Here is a 16535-nt window from a genome sequence, read left to right on the forward strand (position 1 = left end):
CCTTTACAGAAGACTTGACAATGGAAGGAATAGATATTGAGATGCTTTGCCTATCAAGACTGTTCATGAGAAGAATCCTTCCTTGTGCCTTCCTTGATGATGAAAGACTCCCTTTGGTCACAATGGATGAAAGAAAACATAAACTAATTTAAAGGAAAAAAATCACAAAACTACCTAACAAAAAATATATATAACTAAGGCCAACCAACTGTAGGCACCATTTGATCAGCAATTCAAGTGCTACCACCTGAGCCTGACTTCTCTCTAACTCTGATGCTTCTCCTGACTCCCCTGAGAGGACATTGTGGTAACTGCCAATTGCTCTAGATTTAGATTCTGCAAGGATCAAACCCTTGAAGAAAGTCTCAATCTAGATAGATAGATGGATATATAGATCGATGAATGGATGGAGAGAGAGAGAGAGAGAGAGAGAGAGAGAGAGAGATTAGAATGATTTTCTCATTACACCTATCTTCTGCCCACTCTTTGGGTCTTGGGTTCAATAATATTGATACATCAGCAAGATAGACACATACAACTCAAGATAGATGTAGTTACAGACTCAAAATAGTCGACATCTCGAGAGAAGGTTAAGACCTGTGGAAACTCAATGTTGAGCCTTTGGTCTTCTCTTTTCTTGGGTGTCACCTTCCAATCAGATCCAGTCTGCTTCTCCCCATACCCAGGTCATTCCTGTCACACAACAATTCTAGTCCATGAGAACCTGAACTGTGAAGCTAGCCCATTTCTTCTCTCAAGTCTGTACTCTAAGTTCTATGTCTTTTCTGGCCCTGGTTTTTCTCCTGTTCTAATTTCATTCTGTTTGTTTTCCATTCTTTTCTAGATATCAAGATATGTAAATGATATAGAAGACACAAACACAAAGAAAAATGATGAAAGCTTAGGGAACGGTTAAGAAGCAGAATAACAGAGAAAGCATCCCAGAGAATTACAAACCGGTAAGTAATGATTAGGATTTTGCTCAGAGTAGGGTGACAGACAGCCATTCCAGGCATGAATCCTGAGACCCAAATCCACTTTGTTCTCTCCTTTGAAGAAAGAAAAACTCTTTCCTCAATTTAGAAGTTACAAAGCAGTGGCCCACAGGCAAATCAGCCTGGTAGATGTGTTACACTTGGCCCACATAGCATTTTGTAGAATTTAAATTACGTGCCAGTATTTAAAAATGGTGAGATTTTTTTTTTACATAAGGACCTGGATTTGCAGCTGCTCTTGAAAACTCAGGAGCTGTGGTTCCACCGGGACAACAGTTGCCTGGATGGAATATCCTTTGCCCTCCGTAGAGTAAGGGCATAGCAAGACCTATGACCTTGTCTCCTGTGCCACCTGCCTGGCACCTGTAACTGGGTATGTAATACACCATCAGTCTAAACAACTAAGCATTCACTCTTCATATCAGTCCCCATTATTACATTGCCTCTACTATATTATTTATAGCAATATAATAATGATTGCTGACTTAGAGATTCCCCAGTGATTCTTGAAATCAATACAACAAAGTCAAAACACCAAATGCTTTCTAGGTAACCCTCAACCATCTTCTTCTCTTTTATCTAACTGAGAAGTCAGGAAGCCCTCATAGACATGTTGAGCCTGTCAACCTTATGATAATGCCTTTTTCATCTACAAAATTTACACTCCAGAACTGCACAACTAAGTTAAGACAAAAAATATTATAAGAGAGCTGAAGTGAAGGCTCAGTTGGGTACAATGCTTGCCTTACAAGAAAAGGGAGTTGAGTTTGGTCCTCAAGATATAAAGTAGGTTGGATGGCAGCATATGTTTGTAATCCCAGCACTGGAGAAGTGGAGACAAGCAGATCTCTGGAGGTCTAATGACTAGCTTGCCTAACCTATTTGGGGAGTTCCAGGCCATTGAGAAAGCCTGTATCAAAATAACAGGTGGACAGTGCCCGACGAATGTTCTCTAACCTACACACACAGACACACACACAAAACACATATGTACATGTGCTCTTGTACATTATACCTGTACACAAACACACATACATTATGTTTCACAATGTTTTAAGTTTTACAGCTTTGTGTTGAATATCCACTGTTACCCTGGGGCCCATGCGGCCCACAAACCACAGGTTGAACACGCAATCTGGAACTATTCACGACTTCCTAATCCATCTTTTCTGGTGATGGCATGTTCTTAACATATGCTTTTTTCCATCGTCCCCACTGTCAAACTTCCCTGGGTCTTCAGAGTCCAGCTTGGAAGTCATGTCCTTTGAATAGACCACCCCGGTTCTTCACAAAACCAGCCCTCCAGGGGGCTTCTGAGATGGCACTAAGTTCCTACTTTGTTCAGTTCAGTACCTGCCATGGTTTTCTCTAATTGTCTATTTACACTGCTGCCTCCTCCACACCCACCCCAGGCTGAGAGCCTTGACAACAGAAACTACAGCTGACTCATCTTTGTAGATTCAGTGCCTTTCTGTATACCTTGGCAGATATCAGACACTCAATAAATTCTTGTTAAATGAATGAAGAAAGGAACAAACACACAGTGAACAAATTGGCATGTGTTCATGGAATGTCACACCTCAGCAATTGTAATGAAAGAAATCCATTCCATTGAAGCTTTTCTGTCTACAAAGAATTGTCTTGTCCTCTGGATCCCTTTAGAAGTAGTTTTGACAGATTCTCCGGAGTTATCAGAGAAAATGTACTCAAGGAAAAGTCATATCTCTTGAGAATAGACAAAGAGAGTCAGCTATAGAATGAGCCTCAATGATGATCTGTGACATTTCTGGCCCCTCAATTTACAACCACCAAACACTATGAAACTGTAGCTTACATACCACCTCTACCCTGGTGCAGGCAGGAAAAAAGTAACCACAGTTTGAACACCCAAAAGAGGAGTCCTAAGTTACCATCTGACTTCCCATCCATACTAGATCTACTTACTATTCCTTAAAGATACCAGATACCTCTTACCTGAAGAGCTTTGAACTTTCTACTCCCTCTCTCTCCAGACTATGTATTTGCACAAATCACCTTCTTGCTTTATTCAAGCCTAAGATCACACTAAGTAAAAGCTTTCCCTGATCACTAAAGGAAAACTGTGAAGTGTGTCCCACATCTTGCTACCCTTTACTCTCTACTCTGCTTGAAGATGGAGCTGTAGAAAGAAGAGGACTAGGGAACAGTGTGGGAGATGGCACTCAATATCATCAAGACTGTTCTCTCTGGTCTTTGTCTCTGGTTTTTGTCTCTGCTTCATTCAATTCCAACCTACCAAAACAGAAGATCCATTTGTCATTTTCACGACTCAGTGAAGGACATTTCCCAGTCTCCCCAGTGAGAATATGCTCAGAGAAATAATCCAACTGGTCCATCTAAAGCATCACCACCATGAGAGGAAGTATTTTTAGCGGTATACCTTAACATGCTCAGCTGGAGCTGGGATAGGACATGCCCCATCTCAGCTGTATGAGTGAAAATGAGTAAAACGTTAAGACCTAATTTGTCTCCACAAAGAAAAGACAGCAGAGTAATAGTTCAATTACAATTTAATTTTAATTACAATTAAAAGTCAAGAGAGACACACAGACTTGTGCCTATCTAGTAAAAAGAATTTGTAACCCTTGACATCAACTTCGAGCTCCTTGTCACTGTTTCAAGTGACTATTCTGTCCTCAACCACCAAGAGGTGAAGTGAGGGAAGCAGACAGGAGCTGCTATTATGGTCCTAGCCACTTGGAGATAAAAAGCCAGAAAGCATGCTATAGCACACACAGGACTGCTTAGCTGGTGCCACAAAAACCTGGAAAGCATCACCTGGCAGATGGCATAGAGAGGCATCAGCCAATGGGATGGGAGTTTGCAGCCAGGATGGCAGATGCCAGGAGGCTGCAGCTATTCTGGGATGCAGGCAGCGACTGCTCCATCACACCAGCCCTGACAGTCCCTTCTTCTCTAGGGCAGGAAGGATGTCTCCAACCTCCTTCTAGGTCCTAACTAATTAATGTTGAGTCTACTGCTGAAGACTTTAAGCTAAGCAGTCAGGCCAAAGATAACCACCCCATTACAGAAACAGAAATTTCTAAATAGCATCTCCAATCTTGGCAAATGCTTAGTCATCATCCTTACTGGAACTTGACACCTACTTAGCACTCATCTGGTCCAAACACCCATGTTATTAGATAGAGAAACTGAAGGCAGAGAGAAGATATTATTTGCTCCCAATGTTCCACAGAAAACTTGAAGGAGACCTTGGTGTCACCTGATATCTCAGTTCAAAACTCTTTCACCTGAGCTGTTGAGTACTAGAATGTGGTCTGATTCTCAGTCTCAGTCTCATTGTTGCCCACTTTTTGAAGCACACTTCCCTAGATGGATCAAGTCAAGATCTTTATGTCCGCATTTCCCAATAAAGACCATGCTAGAGCCTCAGACATGATTTCCCATTTCCTACCCTCAAATACTACACTGAGAACTGTACAGTGTAGCCTTGATGTCCCCACTATCTTTCTGGACAGAACTTGAGTTAACCCAAAGAATCCACCCTTTCTATTCCTGTATCTTGGTCCTTCCTCTAGGGTAGTTTTCTCTTACTACTGGTAAGAGACTGGTAGTTGAGCAAAAATATCTTTGCCTCAAAATTCTTTCCAGAGATACATCAAAACAAAAAAGTAATTAAGAAAAAAAAACCTCCCTTCCCCTCTGCTCTTAACAAGTCTCAGCCTTCTTCCTACTGTCCATACCTTCTCTGTCTGGGTAGACAACAGAAGTTCATATACTGGCTTTGTGACTAAGGTGTAGACTCTACATATATCAAATAGACCAGAAGTAGAAGCTTTCTCTGCCCTTGATTATAACTTAAGACACATGGGCTTCCATTTGCCTGTTTTCCATCTGGAGAAATGAGGTATGATGATGTCATCCTCAGTGGGTTGGGACTGATGGTGAATTTGGTTCCATGTCTAAGATATAGTAAGCTCTCAGTATCATTGAGTACCATGATGATGATAACGTCTGCACAGCACAGACTGATGGAAAGCGTCATCACTGCCTCTACCACACCTCCTGCTGCTCTCAGCCCCTTTAGCCTACTTTTGCCAGGAGACTTTCGCAGATCACATTCATCTCTTCATCACTTTTCTTTTTGCCAAACTCCATTCCCAGACAGTGCTAAGTTGAACTGCATGTCTGATCATTCTGAGTTGACATTAGTCATGTCTCCTTACCTAAAACCATAAACTCCTACCAGGAAAAACCAAAGGCCTTTTTCCTCCCAGCACTGCAGAACCCAGGGTCAAGTACAAAAAAGGTTCCGGGAAAAAATTGGCAACTGACTGAACAGTTAGTTAGAGCAAAGTCATCTCAGAACCGTCTACATCCTCCTTCACTTGTTCCTTGAAGCCTCTGGTATTGTGACCAGATCTAGAAGCCTTCAAAGAGAGAGATCAACATGTCTTGCTTGTGATCCAAAAGATTAATTTCACAAGATATGTGCTCAAAAACATAAGATGTTCTTAGAAATTCACTGAGGAAGAAATGCTTTTTTCCATTTCCACAGGAGGATGCCAAGGCTCAGAGAGGTTAGGAGATTGACCTATGTTCATGCCAGAAAGAAAAAGAGCTAGAGCTTTCTGTTGTATTCTTAACATCTCCTTCTGTACAAGCTGATGCAATGAGATCATGTTAATATCTCTGTTCTCAGCCACAGTAGTCTCCGCAATCCTTTCTCTTAGCACAAATAGGAGACAGAAAGATTTAAGGGCTGGAGCACAGTAGGTAAGAGTGCATACAGCTCTTATAGAAGATGGAAACTCTATCCCTAACACCCATAACAGGTAACCCACAACCTCTAGTAACTCCAGCTCCAAAGGCTTGCCCTCTTCTACCCTCCATGTACATGTGTGCTTACATATCCTGTCCAATACACCACCCCACACACACACACATTTACATGCTTAAAACTAATTTTAAAATAAATTAGCATTTTAACTTATAATCTGAAAAGATGAAATAGAAACACTCTTCTTTATAGGAGTGCTCTAAGATTAAATAAAATAGTCCATAGTTTCTGCATAGTACTTAGTCTCATGCTTAGCATGAAAAGTGTTTTAAAATGTTAGCTGTGCCTTAATGTCCTCAAGAGCAAAGAACCAGAGGCCTGGTCTCCAAAGATGTGGAGAGAGGCTGTGTATTTACATATGGAAAGGAGTTGTGCTACACGAGAGTATGAGGTTTGGTACAGAAATAGTCTTGGCAGCTAGGTTGGGTTGTCTTAAATATCCCAATGCAATTCCTATTAGAAAAAAAAAAGAAAACTAAATAAATAAATAAATAAATAAATAACTTGGTTACATTTTGTCTTCTTGTGGCAAAATACCAGACAGAAGCAACCTATTGGAGGAAGAGTTTGTTTTATCTCGTGGATCCTGAAAGATACAGTCCATCATGGTAGACCATGATAATGGAAGCATAGGATGCTGTTCCTCATCACACAGTGGTGAATCAGGACTCAAGGAACATGACCAAAACTGGGGCCTGGCTACACTCTCAAAAGCCTGACCCCAATGTTCCATCTCTATCAGTTATAGCTCTAAGTCTGTTCTTGTAGTTACGATGCAGCAAGGCCTAGGTGAGAGCAATAATTGTAATAAAGGGAGGAACTTAATGGTAGGGGCTTCACAAAAGCAGACAGGAATAAGTCATTTTGGTTATTACAGCTTTCAGTACCCTATCCAAATAGGGCACTGAAAAAGTAGGGTCAGCACACCTTTCTCCATGGGGGCAGGTGAGAGATAATAGAGGTCCTGGAGGTAAGCATGCCACTTGGTCCCAGGGTATTTCTAGAAAAATCTCTGGGTTGGCAGCATCTAATTGACAGTTGTCCTATAAACAAGTCCAGAAGGAAGCTACACTTCCGGATTCCTGCTTCTCATCCCCTCTTCCTTAGACACCAAAGCTTTCTTTTCCCAGAAAACTCCTAGGCATTAGCTGGCCTCCCTCCCTCCCACTATCCCTTTCTCACACTTCTCAGGTTGCCCAAGAGAATATGTTCACCTTGAATGAATGGGTCATGTGCATAACTCCAAGTCAGTGGCCATAGAAATAGCTCCTGGGTCTGAACTGTGGAGTAGGTAGACTAAAAGCACCCTGAACAACATCAAAATAATAGATGCAAGATAGCTGGGAAGGACTCAGTCTCTGCAGACATCCATTGAGGAAGGAGAACAGAGGGAACCAAGCAGGAGGGGTTGTTCCGCAAAATCAGCAAACTTACTACCAATACCAGCTCCCAGGGCAAGAAAAGTTCAGAACAACGTTTTTCCTCACTAATGTATTCCCCAGCACCCAGCTGAGAATAGTCCTTTTTTGCTTCATTCTTTTGGAATTTCATTCATGGATACCATGAAGTATGATTTCTTCCACTTATTTTCCTCATCAACTCTTTCTATATCCCTCTAACACATTTCCCTCCCAACTTCTTGTCTCCATCTTTTTTTCTCTTTTTTGATAGTCTACTAAGTCTAATAATTGTTATCCTATGTACATGGTTATGGGCCATCCACTGGGTCATGGGAAAAATATCAGTGGCCAAATCCTCAAAAATGAATGATTTTCCATTTCCCTTCTGCAAAGAGCTCTTCAATAATTGCCAGAACCTGAAGGGTACCTTCACCTAAATTTGGTTGGCTTGATCTTGTGCAGGTCTTGTGCAAGTAATCACAGCTGCTGTGAGTTTAACCATGTCATTGTGTTTTTAAACAACAATGTGTTCAGCATGGTGCTTTGTCATCAAATTATCAAATAAAGCTTGTTAATGTATCTATTACAAGACATTCAAATTTTTATAAATTTTTATAAAGATCATCTAAGATCTAATTTCTCAGCAATTTTACTTAGTTGCTGTACAGTACAGTAGTCCTCCAGAATTTATTAGTATTAACTGAAATTTTGCATGCTTTGGCCAATATCTTCCAATCCACCATCCTGTCCAGTCCCTGGCAACTAACATTCTATTCTCTGCTTCTATTAGCCTAGCATTTATATATTCTACTCAGAGCTGAGATCATGTGCCATCTGCCTTTCTCTGTGTCTTCTTCATTTATCATACTGTCCTTCAAGATTATCCATGATGCTGCCAATGATAATATTCCAGTGTGTGCATGCATGTATTACATTTACCCATTCAGTGGACACTTATGTGTATTTCAAATCTTGGCTTTGTAACTAGCGCTGCAATGAGCGTGGAAATACAGGAAAGTCTTTGGTAAATTGACCTCATTTCTTTTAGGATAGCCCCACTTTTTGCCTCCTCTCCCATCCTGCATTCTCCCTTTGAAGCACATTGTACCTTTTCAAGTGTTTCGGCTCTGTCTTCTCTGCTTCCAGCCTCCCAGAACAGGCGCCTGTCTGCTTTACTGTCTGCTGCATCTCCAGCGCGCTGCATGGTGCCTGATGAATAGCAAGGGCTCGTAAACATGTGACTAACTGATGAAAAGGTCTCTTTCTCTAGCATCCCCTTAGTTGGAATGAAAATGAGATTCATGGCCAGAAGCTCCACAGTCTCTTGGTCACAGATCAAGCATGTCAATCAGTCAGCTCTCCAATTTAACAAATGCTGGTTCTGCCTCTTAGGAGCTACAGATTATCAGGCTGCATGACTTATCCTCCATTCCTATGCCTTGATTTGATTTGTTTTTATCCACAGCACTTATTCATCAAATCATTGTGTATTTCTCTGTATGTTTATTATCTGTGTCTTCCAACCAAGACTCAAGCAAACAACAATTTGTTTGGTTTAACCACTAAAGAGGATGTGCAGTCAAAATAATTAACTGGGCTTCCTAGAAACTGACCAATCTGAACACAGATACACACAGCACTCAAAGCTAGTCAAAGTTAGCTGTACTACAGCATTTGATGTTCCACATCTAGTATATGATAGACACTCAATAAGTAGATGAAGCTAAGCCATCCTTCCTAAAAAGCGTCTATGTATATACTGATTCCTTTCCATGCCCATAGTAGTTTTACATGGTCAGCTAAGAAATAGTCAGTCTCTTTCCTCTGGCCCCAGTCTGTCTCTTCTAGAACATAGATGACCTCATTCTACAGGGTGGCAGAGTGATAGAGTCTGTCATTTCTACATCCTACTATCCTACTATGAATCTCTTTGTTTATTCCTTCAATCCATTTCTCTTTCTTCTAGAAGTAATGAAATCTGTTTGTCTTGTTCACCAGTGGACAACAGTAGTATCACTACATAGGCTTTTGGCCACTATATCTGCTGAGGCTTTCTAAGTGGAGGCACAAGCAGATACAGCTGGCCTGATGCTCAAAATGGATTTCACCCATTACTGCAGCAAATGTCTGGAGACAGTTGTATGGTTACTGTGTATTAAGCCAGGGAGAGAAAAAAATAGAAAGAAAACCCCCTATACCTTCCCACAGATTACTCATAGTCTAGAACAGTGGCAGATAAACAGGCAATCACATTGAGAATAGTGCCTTACTTCTGTGTTAGTAAAATTAATTTCTCAGAGAAACACTTACCAACTCAATTTTGTGTCTCTGGGAACATTTCTAAGTCTCAGAGCTGCCTGGGGTGTGCAAGATAGTGAAAGTGACTCCAGGGAAGATTTGGCCAAAAGAATTCTTGGCAGTGAAAGTGCCTACCCTCTAGCTACTTCTCATTTCCCATCTACCCTTTCTTCGTGGGGATAGAGGCAGGGATTGGTGGGTGGAGATACTTACCACATTGTGCCTAAAGGTACCTTTCCTTGAGATAGGTAAACATGAAATGAATTGTGCATGCTTCCAAGACAGTTCATGCCCACCTTCCCTGTACTCTTTTGTACACACATCCAGAGTGTATAATGCACACATACCTATGGACACTGATTTACAATCATGCATGTACATTCACAGTGCATATGCATGCATACACACAATCACACGCCTGCACTCAAGTGGACAGGAATTGTAGAGAATGCCAACATCTGATGCCAAAGGATTAGCTTAGAGGACTGCCAAAGCAGGAGCAGAAGAAAACGTCAAAAAAGATCAACAACTGGACTGAGATGATAGTTAAGTGGTTACATGCTTTCCCCAAACATGAGACCTCAGTTCACATCTCCAACACATGAGAAGCAGGGAGCAACAGTGCAAACCCATAATCCCAGTGTTGGGGAGGGAGACAGGAGGATCTCTAGGACTTGCTGGCCAGCCAGTCTAGCCACATTGCTGAAGTCTAGGTTTTTGGATGACAAGGTCTCAAAAACTGAGATGAGGAATGATAGAGTCAGATAGTTATCTATCTCTGGCTTTCCAACACATACCATGCACATGTATACATATATCACACATGCATATACACACAACAACAAAGCTGAAAAACTGGAGTACAAATCTAGGAGCCAAAGAAAGAAGCTGGAAATTGGTCACAAATAAAAAACAAAGCAGTCATTCGGATTGTGGCTCCCTGTTCACCTCTACTAACTTCCTCTCCAAATAATAACAATAATGGTAGTAATTGCAAAGGTCTGTTGAGATTTAACTGTGTGCCTGACACCATGCTAAGTGTTTTGTGGTTCATTTAGTTAATAACCCTGAGTCAGGCATTATTATCATCATCATTATCTTCATCCTCTTCATCACCGTCATTATTCCAAAGCCTTTACTTATAACCACTATATAGTGATGTAGCCTACCATTGTTTTCTGCTACCTCCCAAGATGAAGCAAGAGGTTTTAAGAAATCAGCAACAGAAGCCCCCAGTTCAATTCCATAAAATGATACTTGCAAAACTCATAGGAGTGTTTCATTCAACTTTTCTAAAGGACAGAGAACCAGGTGTTGCCTTTCCAGACTCTTCCAGCAATCATATGTAATACATGCCAAGTCTATCCTCATTTTAGAGGTGAAAAAAACTGAACACTGAGAGGACAGATCCCAGTTTCAGAGCAGAGAGCCAGTGAGTGGCAAGCTGAGTAATTGATTGTCACTTGATGCTGTTTCATCAATGTGATTCTCCATATTTTTGTTCACTCTCACTCACTGGACACAACTAATCTTCTACTGGTGTTTCTTCCAAATAACCAAGAAGCTTGCTCACAAAAGAGGGCAGAAAATTTAAGACAGGATGGGAAGGAGTGCCATGAAATGTGGCCATCCAGATAGGACATGGTCTTTGCAACTATGAACACACAGCCACACTGGATACTCATATGGATTCTCATCTGAGACTGAGGAGATGCCCATGAGTCCACACCCTTTCCAGAAGAGCTAATGACGATTAATGTTTGAAAAGGGAGTGTTATATTCTCTGATGGTGTAAACATGGGGTGACTAAGTGAGGAGAAGAAGTGTGGGGGTGGGGGGAGAGGACCAGGGAGAGGCCAAAAGTCAATGTTGGGTGCTTTCCTTGACCTCTCTACACTCTATTTCTAGAGGTCTCTCACTGACCCTGAAGCTCTCCAATGAGGTTGGATTGACTGGTCATTGAGTTCCAGGGACCTGCCTGTCTCAACCTTCCCAGTACCTGACATTTTACATAGGTAATGGGAATCTGAGGTCAGATCCTTATGCTTGTGTGGCAAGTACTTTATAGACTGAGCTGTTCCCTTGGTCCCTACCATCCCCCTGTGCCTTGAATGAAGTCAACTGATTAATAACTTAATCACAGGAGTGACATCCTGCCATATTCACACACCCCACCCAGACAGTAGACATTCTCAGAACTGTGTCAGTTTTCTATGGCTATTGTGACAAAGTACTAAAAAAAAAAAAATCAGTGGCTTTAAAAAGTAAATTTATTTTCTCACAGTTCTAGAAATCAGAGCCTCTGGTTCCACACCAGGACTATATTCTTCTGGGATATCTGAAAAGACTCTATTTTGTGGTTCTCTTCAGCCTCTAGTGATTACTTGTATCTCTTGGTTCCAGCTCCCTTTCTCTACCTTCAAATCAAAAGGTATGATATTTCCAATCTCCACCTTCACTTTTCTCTTTCCTCCTTTGACCCTTCTACCTCTTTCTTTCCTTTGCTTATGCTTACATGGAACATCCAGAACAATCCTCCTACTTTCATGTAAGCACATTTACAAAGCCCCCTGTGCCCTAAAAGTTTACAGATGCACGGGTATGCATCTCCCTACCATAAGGATAGAAAATAGTACTGTGTGTACTACTTTCTGGATCTACAGCGGAGCAACGTGCATGTTGCATCTATTTGTTTAAAGAAATACATGTGTGGCATTTCTCAATATATTTTTGTATGTGTTGTTTCAAGTACTTTTCCCTAAAATCCATTTTCCATCACGTTTCTCTCTATTCTCTTTTGTTTTATCACAGCTCCTTCTGTAAAACCTTGTCTTTCAATGCTGTACATTTGACAAATGCAATCTTGTTCCTAATGACACTATTTCCTCAATGCATAAGATGATGTCTCCTCTCATTGGGATTAATGTACAGCTCCCTCTCCTCCTGGCTTCTGCTTTTGTTGTCTCCCCTGTATAGAGGGGGGAAAATGAAGCATGAAACTGGTGTCTCAGTAGCGTTTTTTATTCTGAGATTGTGTTCGGCACTGTTGGCTTGTTTTTTATCTTTCATATTCTGCCTGGCAGTAGTACCACTTGCTGAAGCGTGGTACGTCTGTGGCTGGTTTTCTCCAAGCAGTCATATTGAAGAATGCTGCTGAGTGGTTCTTGGTGTGCAATCTGCACTTCAATCTTTTAGTTAAGCAAATCTCCTGTCATTACTCAAGTGTGTCCCAATATTGTCACCGTCACCATTGTCTTAATAACCACAGCTATGCATTCTTGGCCGGGTTTTTCCCCAGATGCCTTCCATTTCCAGTCCCCAATTCCTGCTAAATGCTTCATTAGGTTATGATAATCAAGCAACAGCCAGTTTTCCTATTTTTAAACCTTTCCAGCAATACAAGAAATCAGCTCTCCATTTTCTTCCCTGTCATGATTAACCTAACGTGTCATAATTTTCACTGAACAAATTTTTGACGTGGTATATTAAATTAATTCTCATCTGTTTAAAAGTTTTCTGTCATTGTTACAACTAATTTGCCACGCATTCAAGAAATCAGAATAATGAAAATGACTTTCAATTCATTTCATTTTCTACAGCTCCCTGCCTGATTTCTACATATTTTCACAATAGAATAAGACTTTTTTTTTTCCCCAGAAAAGGTCTCATGTGGTATGGACTTTAAGTGATGGTGACCTTGCCTTCACCTCCTGAGTATTGGGAATTCAGACAAATACTGCCATGCCCAGTATGGGATGATAGGGACCAAATTCAGGGCTTCATACATGCTCAACCAACACTATCAGTTGGGTTATACCCCATGGATAGATTAAATTCTTGGCAGTCCAGAATCTCTACAACTTGAAAGAAAGCCTGAAAAGATTTGATATGTTATCTGATATGATTCATTGTCTTGCTAATTGAACCCCCACTGTTTGCTTTGTAAAAGACTGTTGCTTTGCCAGAAGAAGCAGGTAACCACCCAGCACAGTATCTCTATATGGATTTGTTATTTCTTCATGGAAGATTCTCATTTCAGTCTGTATGGAGGGGAAAGTGCTCATGGGGCCTTTTGGCTATTGATAAGTACTTGGGGAGTCATTGTCAGTTGTGCACCCTCTGGGGAATGCAGCAGGTTCCAATGAGTAGGGTCACACTCATGGTCATGAGGATTGCCCTGGGTTAAACTTCTATGGGCCCCACACAAAACAGTACAACTCGTATGTGGAAAGGGATTTGTAGGAGAGAAAGAAGGCTTGTCAGGAAAGAAATTAGAGTGGAAGCCAGACCAGGAAGTCAAAAATTCTGACCCAGAATTGTTCCTATCTAAAAGAACTGCAGGAACAAAATTGGAGAAGAGACTGAGGGAAAGGCAGTCCAGTGACAGGCCCAACTTGGGATCCATCTCAAGGAGAGGCTCCAAGGCCTGACACTATTTCTGATGCTAGGTGCTTACAGATAGGAGTCTAGCATGGCTTTCCTCTGAGAGGCCCAACATGAAGCTGACTGAGACAGATGCAGATACTTACACCCAACCATTGGACTGAAGTCAGGCCCCTGTAGTTGAATTAGGGAAAGGCTAGAAGAAGTTGAGAAGGAGGACAACCCCATAAGAAAACCAGCAGTCTCAACTAACCCAGTCTCCTGAGATCTCTCAGACACTGAGCCACCAACCAGGCAGCATACAGAAGCTGGTTAAAGGCACCTAACACATATACAGCAGAGAACTATTGAAGGCACTATTTCTTAAACTTATTTGAGAACAAGCATTTTCCTCCCCCTCCCCCCCGCCACGGTACATTGTGTGCCACAAAACACCAATTTAAGATTCTCAGAATCTCTTAATGAGTCAAAAAATGGTTAAAAGTAAAAAGACACTTAAAATATTTCTACTTCATTGAACTTGACATTTACAAAAGATATATTACATGCTGCCATCATGTCCGATAATCAAGGTTTCTTGTAAATCTTGAGCCTTACCTTGCATAAGCATACATTTGACTCGTCAACAAGCATAACTGTTTTCCTTTGTCTCCTACTTCCATGCAAATTAATGTTTTCCTTTCTGCATAACTATTCAGCAATGGTGCACTGGTTTTTTTTATAATTTGTTCACTTGACAAACCTATCTGTAGTGCTGCATGCTATTTAAATGCTTTATTAATACAGCATACCTGTGAGATGCCCTGGGGCTTAGGTGTCATTATTATCCTACTCTACAAGTAGAAAATTGAAGTTCCCAACTGCCTAGGTTGTGTGTGTGTGCGTGTGTGTGTGTTGTACACATGTGTGCCCGTGAGTGTACTCTCCCATGTATGTTCGTATGGAAGACAGAGATCATGATCAGGGGCCTTCTCTACTATTCACACCTTATTTTTTGAGGCAATGTCTCTCCCTGCACCTGGAGCTTACTGACTTGAACAAACTGGCTGGTCAGAGGATCCCCAGGATCTGCTTGTTTCTATCAATATCTCCATCCCAGCACTGCAGTTACAAACATGAACCTCATCTCTTACATGGGTGCTGAGAATCCAAACTCAGGCTTTCATTAGAGCAAGCTTTATCCATTGAGCTATCTCCCCAACCTCTACCTTTTAAGGAAACTCACTATATTTTCCCCTTAACTACGGTAGTTCTTACTGTAACTGCAAATTTCATATCATGCAAAGGAAGGAAATTCTAAATTTCTTGTCTTATTTTCAGCCAACACTAAATGTTCAACTGTGAATACCTATTTCTACCTTTAATAATTACATTTCAAGATTCTTCCCAGTGCAAATCTGTCTCCAAGCATTTTTCAATTAATGAAATGAGATGCTCGATTTGCTATCCAGAGGTAAACCATCCTCAATTGCTATTGGGTTAAGACCAGTATTTTAGCTGGGTAGTGATAGTGCATGCTTTTACTCCTAGCACTCAGGAAGCAGAAGCAGGCAGATCTCTGAGTTCAAGGCCAACCTGGTCTACAGATAGAGTTCTAGGACAGCCAGGACTACAAATAGAAAACCTATCATGAAAAATCAAAACTAAACTAAAATAAGATCAGTATTTTATTTCTAACATTATAGATGAGATTTAACAACCACCATGGAGGGGCTCCTTTAAGCATGGAGGAGCTGATAACTTCATTCAGCGTAGAGAATTTTATGCAAATGGGTTGCCATGTTACTCTGCACTAGACACTATGAAAGGTGAAATGCTGCACTGTAAGAGAGAGAGAGCTGGGAAGCTGATCTTCTATAAGCATATTTGAAGGGAAGTTCTGGTAGACAAGATGAAGTCAGTGACCTACAAAACTTCATAAACCCCCAGAACCTGTGTAAATTCACATTTCTTCTCTATAGCATCATTTTCCCCCTCCCCCCAAAACATAAGATATCATTTAGATAGAAGAAGCTCCTTCCAAGTCAGCAGACTGAAAGCATAGAGTCAGTTTCAGACCTCTAAGGGGTTGTCTCTATCCATCTGTGTGTGTGAGTGTGTGTGTGTGTGTGTGTGTGTGTGTGTGTGTTTGAGCAAGTGCACAGGTACATTTTGTGTACAAGTCACAGCTCAACCTTGGGTGTCATTTATTCTTCAGGAGTTTTTTGAGCTTGCACTGGGATTACACATTTGCAGCACTACACCAAGCTTTTTACTTGGATGCTAAGGTTAGAACTCAGGCCTCCATACTTGTATAGAAAGTGCTTTACCAACCCAGCCATCTCCTCGGTCCTATATGATTCTCCTAAGCTATAAACCTACCATCTGGACAATTATTTAGCACATGGCAAATGTACAAAAAAGGGGGGGGGAGCAAGTGTGGTGGTTGTAATGCGTTAGCACTATGGAAGCAAAATATTAAGAATTCAGGGCCAGCCTGGACTGCATAGCAAGACAACTGATGAGAGGAAAGAGAAGAGAGACAAGAGGAGGAGAGGAGGAGAGGAGAAGGGAAAGGGGGAGAAGAAGAGAGAAGGAGAGGGGAAGGGGAAGAGACGGGAAGGGAAGGGAAGGGAAGGG

This window comes from Grammomys surdaster, unplaced genomic scaffold (genome assembly GCF_004785775.1).
Source record: "Grammomys surdaster isolate TR1022 unplaced genomic scaffold, NIH_TR_1.0 136, whole genome shotgun sequence".
Lineage (NCBI taxonomy): Eukaryota > Metazoa > Chordata > Mammalia > Rodentia > Muridae > Grammomys > Grammomys surdaster.